This window comes from Cuculus canorus, chromosome 3 (assembly GCF_017976375.1).
Source record: "Cuculus canorus isolate bCucCan1 chromosome 3, bCucCan1.pri, whole genome shotgun sequence".
In the NCBI taxonomy this organism is placed as follows: Eukaryota; Metazoa; Chordata; class Aves; order Cuculiformes; family Cuculidae; genus Cuculus; species Cuculus canorus.
Genome location: NC_071403.1, coordinates 545,845 through 558,111, shown reverse-complemented (window position 1 = coordinate 558,111; position 12,267 = coordinate 545,845). Strand labels below are relative to the sequence as shown.

General features: G+C 39.2%; 1 long non-coding RNA gene across 21 annotated transcripts in view; it reads right to left on the bottom strand.

The window, feature by feature from the left end:
* LOC128851851 (uncharacterized) overlaps nt 1-12,267 on the bottom strand; it is a 352,018-nt gene that overhangs the window by 63,291 nt on the left and 276,460 nt on the right. Inside the window, exon 23 of one of the 21 annotated variants that reach the window (XR_008449376.1) lies at nt 8,676-11,310. The exons of the other annotated variants lie outside the window; for them this stretch is intronic. This is a non-coding gene — a long non-coding RNA (uncharacterized LOC128851851). Of the gene's footprint in view, nt 1-8,675; nt 11,311-12,267 lie in introns of those variants that run through there. 21 annotated transcript variants of the gene reach the window in all.

The window sequence follows — 12,267 nt, the reverse complement described above, 5'->3', positions numbered from 1 at the left end:
AAGAACAATCTGGGATGTAGATAGGTAGAATGAGACAGAGAGCAAAAGACATCAGCTTCTTACAAGAGAGTAAAATAGAGTCAAACACAGAGAAGGGTATAAAGGAGGGAACTTGATAGTATAAATATATTAACAATGTACATCCTTCAGCTCTGTGTCTGAGATTTGGGGCTTGTATCCTACTAGTACTAAAACATAATGCTTTATACGATGGCACTTTATGCTATTTACAAACATACATTACAACTTATCTCAGCTCTCCCTCCATAATATCAAGAATTAACAAAGCCTACTGTCTTCTGCCCTACTGCCATACACCAGCATGACTGTAAAGACACTGCCTTTTTTCTGTTAGGCTCTATGTTTGTCAAGATTTTCTTTTTTTTTTTTTATAAAGATAATAGGTGCATTAAGTTTCTATATTCCTGTATTTATTTCCATGTAACCTCTCTGATATCATTCTCTGCCCAGAGAATTAACCTTCAGTACCCTTAGTAGGGTCTGTTCCGCCAAATTAAGCATGAATCTGCCCTAATTCAAGAGTACGGAAACTTATTATCATTCTGATGGCTGCTCAGTGCCCTTTTTCGAATCAAACTGTGGTTCTGGTCCAACTCCTGGTGGATGGTCCACATCTCTAAGCACTGTTACAGCTGGCACTAATTGGCACCCTTGTTCTCAGCCTTAGTAGGCAGCTTAAGCACCAGATTGTGCAACGAATTATTTTCCCGCTCCTGGGTGTTATCTACCTAGGTCAAAGTTGAAATAGAATACAGAGGCAGGGAAGGAAAGACCACATAATTGCTCCTTTTGCTGTACCTTCTCTGTGACTCAGGTCACCAGGGCTTTTCAGATTAACGTTCTCCAAGGTAAATATAAAACAAAGTCACTTACGAGATGTCCTTGAAAAACTGTTTCTAGACCATTTGTGTAATTCTGCAGTGACTGATAGCAATCTGAAAGCTAACAAAATAACAGGTTGGCAGAAACAGTTTATTACCTTAATTGTGGATGAGAAGAAATCCTGCAAAAAGAAAGAAGGAACTTGTCATCCCACGCTTCAGTGGGATTCTCAGACATATTCGAATAGAAGCCGAGTGCTATGAATGTCAGATGGTGGGTCCCCCAGGCTCCCTGGCAACCTGCAAGCGACTAAGAAAGAGGCAACAGCTTGCTTCAAGTATCCTTCGTAGAGATGACATAGTTAGATAAACCCAACAGGGAGCATAGCACGTGGAGGGAGCAGTCTGGTAAGAGGAAACCATTCCCTGTGGGACCGGCTCCATATTGCTACATGAAATGTTCAAAACACTGCTAGCCAGAAAAGTTGAATTTATTGCTTAATGAGCAGAGGACCCGGAAAAGATCATTGACAACTGCAGTGTAAACACAGCCACTTAATAGGGTGTTACTGAATGCCAAGAGGAAATTAAAAAAATCTGTCCTACAAGCAGCACTTTCTACCATATAGAATATGATTGGAATAAATAGAGAACACAGAAAGCAGCTGTAGAGAACAGATGAGATATTAGATAGAGTGGAAAGAAGAGAAGAACTTAAATCTAGAGGGCATTTATTTTAGACTGCCTTGAGTATAACACTCGTGAAAAAGAAATGATGAAGGAAGACATGTTAGCATAACAGCAGCAGAGTGACAGAGGTAACACAGAATGACACTGTGACATTATTAAGAAGCTCAGCAACACACTCAACCTCCATCACAATGTCATCAGGACAGATGGCAACAATTGGCAAAGACAAGGCACAGCATGTCTGGAAAGCAGTAAGAGCCTATAGAAGAAAAAAAACAATATGAGCAGTTACGGAAAACACAAGAGTATTACAGATTTTTCTAGAGGTAAAACAACAATTTGGTCTCCACACTAAGCGTATTTTTCACAACTGCCTGATAGATGTGACATCACTTCCCAATTTGTCAAACCTTTGTGAAGAATCAGTACTTTCAAGGAACCCATTACTATCATTTATTATTCTTGTTAGTACCTATCAGACCCGTTGTGAAGGACTGCTTCGTGCTAGACACTTCCCTAAATCAGGATTAAAAACTGGTCCCTGCAAAGCGAGCTTACAATTCAATCATAGCATGAAACAAAACACTGGGGTGCAGAAAGAAGCAGGGGTGAGCAAAGACGCTTACCATCTAGACAAGGTCACAGAGAAATGACAGAAAGAGGAAAGAAAAGCTATGGAGAATAAGGAAATATGGTTATTTGGTCACAAAGATCTCACTTTTAAAGCTAATGGATGAAAAGACAGGACAGCTACAGTAGGGGTGAAGGCCATGAATGTGAGAAACAATAAATCTCAGATAGGAAGCAGAAGCTCTCAGAAAAATTTGTTGAATGTGCAATTATATCTGATATCTATTAACACAATAGGAAACAAAGAAACATCTGAGGCAGGGAAACCACTCAGAAAGCCAATTATTAAGTAACAGACAAAACACCAGTCCAGCCAGAGCTGGTGTAAGCTAAGCAGGACACATGAACCTTTTCTTCCTGCATCAGCAGTGTCTGCCATGAAGTCCATTCTACTGATGAGCAATACCACCAAAAGGCAAGTCTCCACAGGCTGATCACTCGCTGGAGGAGAAAGTTAATCTCCTCTGGCTAACTAAGCTCCTGGAGAAAACTGAACAAAAACCTACAGCCAGTAGGGCAGTGGCTGCAACAGGTTGGAAGAAGGAAATCTTTTGTTAACCAATAATTAGAATTACATTGACTTTGGCAAGCCACGTTGTGGTCAGGAAGGGCTATCCACTTTTTTTTTCTTAGTAGAAATTCATACCATTTATTTCTGCCTGAGTGTTTTTGCACAAAGACACATTCAGAACACGAGTGGAGGGAAATTTGCAGAAAGGTAGAGAGCAGCAATACATAAAAAAGCAATGTGAGAAGCCGTATGTGGCACCAGGCCCTGCTGTTCAATTCCATGTGTGTTGGGTATTTGCTTGACCCTTCGCAGCTGTTGTGTACTTCCTGATCCCCCAGATGATATGAGCCCCTTGCCTGATCAGCTTCCAGATGCTATACTGTTCCCAATTCCTCCTGATCGTAAGTCTCAATGCCAACTCAGTTCCAGCTGCCACAACTCTCATCCTTCCTCGCCGAAGAGCTCTCGACCCAACAGTTCCCCCAAATGTCATAACCTGCCTGACCCCCTCCAGCTGTTGCAATCCTCCTGATCCCACACTGCAAAACCTCTTTGATTTGTCCCCTTCCCAGCTGCTCTGCCCATTACCACCGAAGGCTGTGGTCCAGATCCTCTCTCCTTGAAGTGTCCTACAAGTGCAAAAATTTACAATTGTAGCTCACAGATACCTTGGTGAAAGTCTTCTTTACAGGATACGACTTTTCAGCCAGATTTCAGACAAGCCTTCCTTCTGCAGTAGATTAACAAGTAAAAATCTAATTTCATGTAGATTTATCAGCATCTAGAATACTACATAAATATGCAATGAAAAGTTACTCTATTGTGTAACACTATATCAATATTCTATTTCAATAATTGTATATTATATAAACAATATGTAATGTTAGTATTATAAGATGAATAAAAACATAAATTAACAAAATATACTATGTGGAATATAATGCAATCAATGTATTCAGGATTTTCTTTTAGATACGGCAAGTGAAAGGACACTGTACAGAAAACCAAGGTTCCTTTTACTTATGAGTTGACCCCATAACACAGGCCTAATTTAATTATCCTTGGGCTTCTTTATCCCATTCTAACAGTATATTCCAAATCCTTCTTAACTTGTGTCCCCATTGTAAAAGCAATGCAAAGAAGCACTTGCATAAAGAGAACTCGGAGGTCCACAGTTTGATGCTAAGGTTCAGATTTTTTTTTTGTATACAGATTATTACAACTCAAGAAAGAATCACTGTGTTTTCAAACAAAATTACTAAATACATTAGGAGAACAATCTCATTATTTACATGATTTTGGTATCTGTTGAATATACATTAAATTTTTTCACAAATCAGTTTGATACTATGTCAAATGGATCATTTTCTCCAGAACTGCTAAAGTACTTGTTATACTCCAATTGTTATAGTCTTCTTTTAAAATATTTGGTTATTTATTTAGAGGGAGAGGGGAAAAAAACAAACAAAACAAGACAAAATCTATGACTTCACCACTACTCTAGCTTAAATAATCTATATTGACTATATGGAGAAAGCATCTGCTCTTTGATATTAGTCTCAATCATTCAACTGTACCCAAAGAAAAAGAGCAATCAACATAATAAGATTGTCAGATTTTCAGTGCTGGGACTACTCCACCTCTACCCACAATTTCCCTGCTGTCCCACATACACCGTTAAAGGCATTTTGATAGTTTTACTAGCTGTCCTCATGCTTCCTCCCATTCCACAACCATCTTACAGCCCTTCACCATACCCTTTGGATAAGTGAGCACTAGTGCTGGCTGTGGCTGCTCTCCAGATGGGTGTGTAAAGATTGACTGCAATGTATGGCCCACAGCAGCAGCTACAGGTATCAGAAATACCTGTTTAGATAAAGGAATAATGAACCAGTCCCAACCTTACCAGCATCTCTATGCCACCATCTAGACTTCATGTAGATTAGAGATTTGGATACATGGAGTTAACTGAGAGCACGATGCCTGAAATCATCATCAGGAATTTTAACGAGAGCTTTAGACAACTCAAGACATGAGGAACTTTTAGATCTGAAGAATTGATTTTCTATGATATGAAGGAAATACGGCAATTTATCTTTCACTGTTTTAAAGGGATTTTTGTTTGATTTGGATTGGAAAGCACAGATTTGCTAATGATACTGCACATCACTCTCTATACATGGTAAAGGAACATTTTTGTTTTCTTTTAAAGAAGACAATGTAATCCATAAACCACGTTATTCATTCTGCCTTCATGCCCTTCTATGCATCCTAAAACAAATCAGAATAAGCTTACTTCAGAAAGATCCCCTTCTATTGCAAAAATCTCCCCTAATGTCACAAATGTGCAAAACTGTTATGTCATGAAAGACATTTCTGAAGTTCCTTCATTTCTGTTCAGTCATTGGCACAACACAGGTAAGAAAACAAAACAGGAAACTGGAAAACAAAAACATCAGCAAAACATTTTAAGCAGTCAGACACAGTTAGGTTTTCTTCCAAACTAACAGATTAGGTCGTTGCTCTATACAGCTGAATTTGCAGCCAACTACAAAATAACTTGAGGAAGGGTTGGGTTTTTTTTGTGTTTGGGGCCTTTTTTCACTAAGATGCCAGGCTAAAACAAATTGTATTCATGATATAACAGACTGAAAGAGCTAAGGAAGGCAGCAATGCCTCAGCGTTGATTTAGAGAGGCAAATATAGGGGAATGTGAAACACAGTTAATATATATCTTTCAGTGAAAGAGACTTTCACATACTTATCATGCATGTCCAAATTAAAATGTAATATTTTCTTCTTTATTCCTTAATAAGTAAAAGGGCTAGCCATTAAACAGCTTCATTTAACATCTTAGTTATATAAGATAATAACTTCTTCTGAGAAGTCTTATATGGACAGTGAAGAATGGGCAAAAAGGTGAGAGGGGAGAGATGGTAGAGGTACTCCTCACAGACAGGTTAAATGACTGACAGGCTTGTCAGCCTCTATTAGCAGCAGTTCTCTTGATGACATTTTACAGATATGGGGATCTGAGGAGAAGCGCAGATCGAAAATTTTTAGCACATGTAGGAAAATGAACTGGAGTAAGAGAAACCTTCCATTCCCCATTCATGTATCTGTGTGTGTATAAGAGAGATCCAAAGCAAATCATATCTCCATGTCTCAGTTTCTCATTCATAAAAGAGAAAGCATTGGGTAATTTATATTCCTTTCACAAGATGTATAATTCCTAATGCACAATATTTGTCATCACCTTTCTTAGTGCATTTGTTGTGCATAAAACTAAAAAGGATTGTTCACCTCATTAATAGAATGTGTTTCTATGGCATTAAGCACTCCATCAATTTTAATCTCGGTTCCTATATTTGAGTAATGGCTGAATACTTCTTTTCTGGTGAAGTGCAATGCCTTTCATTTCTGTTTTTTCCCATCCTCTATGTGTAGAGAACTTACACCGAGTCTCTTGAGGTCAGAAGAGACCAGAAAGCCAGGCTGATTTGTTAGGCCCCAAGGCTTGGCCTCAGGCACAAGTATGTACAGTCTGAGAGCTTAATTTTCATCCTCAGTGCATATGTAAGCTCTGTTATTCTTAATAGAAACGTAGCACATGCACAGAAAGACCGGATAGTTTCTTTTGTTGTTTCACTGTCAAAGCGTATCATAAATACAGAGCAAAATTATCCACCCAGACTAGAAATATCTCAGTCCAGGACATGTTTTGCAGAGGAACTATCTGGGATATAACTTTTAAAATGAGAATTGTGATGTGTTCTTAAATGAAAATATGTTGGATATACACCAGTAATGAAAGCTTCTTCAAAGCCCTGAGCAGTGACAGTGGACTACTCAGTGATAACCTCAGGAGCCAGGTCACGGCATGGCAGATGCAGTTGTTCCGCGCAAGAGAGAGAAGGAACTACAGTTGTTTACATCTCAAGAGGAACCACTCTGCATTGGATCAGCGCCCTTAATACAGCACCCTTAGGCTCAAGGATAACTTACAAAGGAGATGTAGTTTCCACGTGTGTACAACCACGTGAAGCTTACTTAAGACAGATGGTTTGCCACAAAAAGGAGGGAATTAAATTATTACAGGCTACCAAAAGTCATATTCAAAACCTGATTCACAGTCCTTTAACATCAAATCTCTGATGTCTCATGGTGCAAATATCCATATTCCATTTCAGCAAACTCTAATGAAAGACCTAAATTCATGCCTGAAATACATTCACAACAAGGATATCAGGAGTGTTACTGCCTCAGTTCAAATCATCCTTAGCAGTTTATTTTGCCTCATACTCTCTTCTGCCCATTTTAAGGCACATAGTTTCACATGTCATATCATAAGATGACCGGACCAGTAAATGGCTCTGCTGGTGAGTCACTAGGGATGGGACAAAGGAAAACTAATCAGGATGGCAGTTCCTCTGAAGTAAGGATGCGGGTGTGGATTAGCAGCTATCAGCCAGATGCTGGAACACACGTATGTACTGCTGGTCATTAAAGGGGAAGAGAGCCTGTGGTTTGACTGGGAGGTGAGATCGTCTAATGAGTAGACTTCCATTAGAAATTGGATTCAGTAGTTTCATAAGACCTTAGGTGTGAAAATATTATTAATAATAATATTAATAATAATAATAATGTCTCATTCTTTCATTGACAGGTTTTTAATGGTGTAAGAACACATGGAGAGGCAGTGAGGCAGACAGAAGGGCTGCATATGTATACAAGGAACTAAATTTTGTGGCTTTATGAAAGTTTCATCAGTCTCCAACAAAGTATTGCAGAAGAAAAGTTCAGCATTTTCTGGCAGATAGTCCGTAGAGATAACCACATAGGTTATTTCTTTGCCCCTTCATGATTCAGGAAGAAATATGTTTGCCAAAGGATAGGGCAGTTGTATATGGGGTTTAGAGAGATTCTTGTTGTTGTTTTTATTGATACTTTTATTATTGTTGCTACTGATGTTTTTATTATTATCTAGATTTTGCCCCCCATGTGAACCCCCACCACATTTGGATGATTAGCCCACGTTTGGCCTACACTCCACTGGTTAGAAAAGCCTTCCTCCTTTGTATATTCAGAACAAGTTTCACGAGAAGTATCTTGGAAACATCTGCCTTCATTATAATTATATTTCTATTTCAGCTGCACCAAGCTATTTACAGATGAGCCTGTTCATAAAGAGCTTTATAATTAAGCAAACAGAAATATCTTTTTATAGGATGCAGATCTAGGGGTGATAATCACACACAAAATACACAGCAACAGTTGCAAATAGAGTGTTTAATGCTAGTTATATAGTTAGTGATGTGCTCAATAAAGCCTGACATGCCTTTGTTCCTAAATGTAAGAAAATATGGTCTTCGCTACACAACTGTGTAAACTGCCTTTTTTATATACAAAAGGCCATATATTTCAGTGGGGATTGCTTGAAAGCCATGACGAAAACAAGCCTCCATGTCTTTAGTGTGACATGGTTACCAAGCTTTTGGGTGGAAAAAGGAGATGACAGCATATATATGAATTTCAGAAGTGTGATGTTGTCCTTATGTATGAGATGTTACCTGACACTTCCACTGATGGACATCAGAAGATGGAGAAGTGAAATGAGCAGGTGCTGGCAGAAAAGAAAAAAAAAAAAACCAAAAAACAAACAAACCCCCAAACCCCCATTCTATTATTTAAAGAAATTACTGTCTAAGTTACTATCTAAGGTCTTTTCACAGCATGTATGCTCCAGATATCCAACCTTATCTCTTCTGAACATCTTTGTCACTTGCATTTTTGAAGATTGCAAACTTGCTCTTTTGCAGAACTTCTGAATTTTTATAACAAATTGTATTCCAATAAGTGGGTTTGTAAACTGAACTGCTGTGATGCATCATATGAAACCCAAGCGTGAGCAACATGCCAGAGAAAACCACACAAAGATTAAATTAAACTACACATGACACCTCATTTTTCAAAAACAAGGTTTTGTTTGTAGGAATTTCAGTGGCGGTGGGGTTTTTTTTTCCTCTTTCTTCACATTTAAATCAGACAAAATAGATGTCTGAAAGAAGAAAGCAGAGAGCAGGCTCCTATATATAACCTAAAAAATCCTTATGAACAGAAGTGATATGAATCATCTTTGCTAAAACCATGTAGAATCACCTTAATATAGTCCAGGTAAACAAAATAGTCTAATTTGGTTTAGAAGTTGCTATTAATTTATGCTTCTTTTACGCCTTTGAACAGATTGTAAATATTCTGGTGAGATAGTCCTAGAAGGAGTTGAAAGGGAAATATGTGGAAAATTTCAGTATTTGTCAGTGCCCTTTAGTACGAGTTCTTAGATGGGTAATTCCTGCTTTCGCCTTCAGGTTGGTTTTACACATTCAACATGGGTGCTTTGTCTGTCTGGAGGACCTTTCCTTTGTCTGGTGACTACACAGAGTGCCTCTGGAGGCAGAGCTACAAGTGGGCAATGTAAATACACTCTTACATTCAACTGGACCACCTCTAAAGCAGTTGCTGCACCACAGATTTCAGAAAGCATTAAGTGGTTCTTACAATCATGTTAGACAAATAGTTTTAAACTCGATGATGGGATTACAAAGGTGTTCTGATGCCTGATTTGTACTGCTGTTTTATTTGAAAGGGTCTCACGATAAACATCCAAAAAATACTTCATTACACTCCTTGAAACCAAAGACCTGATGGCTACTCAGCACTGGGTGAACTGTGATATTCCCTTCTTTTTCCCATTATGCCAACCAATATTTCATTCTCATTTCTCCAGGCTCCCTCTGAATCCACCCACTGCCTCTTGCCCTGTATTTCAATTGCAAGCTCTTGGAGAATGAGATCTTTCTATTCTTTCTGTGCAGTGAAGCATAATGGCGTCAAGAACTGTCACTCTTAGGTACCACAACAATGCAAATAACAAACAGGGCAATATTTCTTCATTCACAGCACTGCACAGAGGAAGGGACTCGAATAGAGAAACATATTATGCAAAACAAGAATATTGTTTCTCTATTATGTTTTCACGCACTAAAAGCAAGCGTGTCCTTTCAGTATCACATGGTTTCTGGTTTAAATTACAGGGGAGAAAGAACTATGTCTCTCCAAGGGTATAAGATGTATGTTGCCTACAATGTGGACAGTAAAATCTCAGAGAAAATAATGCCTTAAGGGATCAGTGCTATTAAAATTGTGACAGAGACCATATCTCAGATAAGACTAGGCAAGAACCCCACAATCTCCTGATGACCAACACAATCAATCCTTGAAGCCTGGCTGAAAGTGTGACACTTAGTTAAGATGTGGGAATGCGTGAAATTTGGCATCCCTGAAATCTCAAGTCTCACACGCAGAAAACAGAAAGCATCACTGCTGTCTGTTCCAGGTTCGTTCCAGTTGTAGCTTCCTACCACCACTACTCCCTGCCAGACAGACCCCAAATGAACTGATATTTCTAAAATTCGAGCTACATTTAATTAACTTAGTCTGAAGCTTGTGAGGCTAAGAACATGGTCCTAGGATTTGTGTGAAATTCCCAGCTGGATAAAGTGTGGAAAAAGAAATGTTAAAGAAGAAATTAACATTGAACTTATTGATGGTTTCCATCATCTCTCTCTCTCCCCCAGTCTGAAGTTGGAAGCAATGTAAATGCAGAACATCTGATTCTTGAAGTCTTTACTCCCAGAGGTGCTGGTTCTGGGTTAAGCACTCACTTTCTGGCTCACTCCCAGCTTGCTATCAACTCAGATTACTGCACCGTTTCAGACCAAAATCCAATTCAACAGAAGAATGTTAAATGCTAGAAATGGGGGAATTGTAACGGAGCAGCTTTCTATCAGTTCTTTTTGATTGTGGCTGACAGTTGCATTTACATAACTGCTGGTGAGCATGAATTACTGGTGACTACCGGAGAGCCTTTCCAGCGGAATAAGTAATACGGATAGCTCTGTGCACGTCAGGTACGCAAAAAATTTCATCATAACCAAAAACTGCAAATGAAGACCTGTTGCTATTTAGCCTGAAATGCTGGCAGAGTGTGTGGGAGATGCAAGTGTCGATACTGTAATTTAGTGCTGTCCCAGGGCTAGCAACGTGGCACGAGGTTTTAGGTGTTGTCATGTTCTCACGTGTCAAACCATCTGCTTTATGTTGTCCTTATGATGTGGTCAGAGCCTTATTATAGAACTCTTTGATGCATCTCAGTGCGGGCTGGATGAAAGAATAACTTGTAGTAGACAAATATAAAGCCTCTTAACTAGGGTTGTGATGTGTTCTGTGTGGGACATGTTTCATCAGCATATTCATAGCATGCGCCTCTGACAGATATGAGTTTGATTCTCAAGGTGTGAAAGTGTCAAGCTATCATCAAGTTCCATTTTCCCATGCATCAAGTTTCTCATGTTTATCAGGAGAGGAGAGCCATAAAGCTCCTCAGAACGGGTATCTCCAACTGTGACTGCCAAAAGAAAAAAGATGAGAGTTGTAGCTGCCTCTATCAGCCTTCTTCTCAGCCAAACAAGAGGTTTTCACTTCTTTCTTCATGCAAGAAGAACCTGGCAATGCAGGACTGCTCCCAGTTTCTTCTTGTCAGTATCAGAAGGAAAGGAATCCAGTCTTTCTGTCTCTCTTGAAATGACAGAAAAAAAGGCATGGAAGGAATTAGCTTGGACAATGCATGTTGTTAACAGTCTATCATCCACATTCTTAATGTGCTGCGTGTGGTCTCCAATATCTGAACTCTGGGAATAACAGCAATATTGCAAATGTAATAAGTTTTATTATATCTAATTCATGGAATGTTGGGAAGACAGTTTTTTAAACTATCTTCACCAGAGAAAAATGAGCTAATTAAGGCTTTAACAGCAGACTTGGAGAAGGTGAGAAGTAGGGAGAGTCAGAATCTGAGAATGAAAGATAGCCAAGTCAAAATAACTCTTAAAACCAAATTTGGCTTATGAGCTGTCAAAACTATGTTGCCATTGGCTAAGAAAAAAATATGAGTTATCAAAATATGTTGCTCTATATCTAAGGTAATGTAATTTTAAAAGCAAGAGAGAGGGAGGAAGAAAAGGGCAGAAACACTGTCATCTTGAAAGGAAAAGATGAAGGGAAGTCCACTGGGCTTCTGCACTACATCTAAATCTAGATTCTGAAGAGGTCCAACGTTCAGACCACAAGGTAAACAGAGATGTGTTGAGACACAGCTTAAGATGAGGGGGACTAAACAAATAAGAATAGATCTTATTATGGGTATATTCTATGACTGAACTGATGTTTTATTTACTTTTTGTGAATGTCTTTCCGACTTCTCACTAAAGACCTTAACGCATTGAGAAGGCTTTTGAGAATGAGTATGGAGGGATGGAACTGCAGAGTGGCAACACATCTGGTCCTACAGAGCCCAGCTCCCCCTCACCACCGCCCCAGCTCCCTTTCCTGGCAGCACCATAGCATGACATCAGTCAGTCCCCAACTCTTGCTCCATACCATGGTCAGAAAGCTGGAAAACCTATTTGTTTTCCCCCACGGCCAGACAGACTCGGCGCCTAGTGAACCCTGTACGTGAGTCTGGGGCAGCCAGAA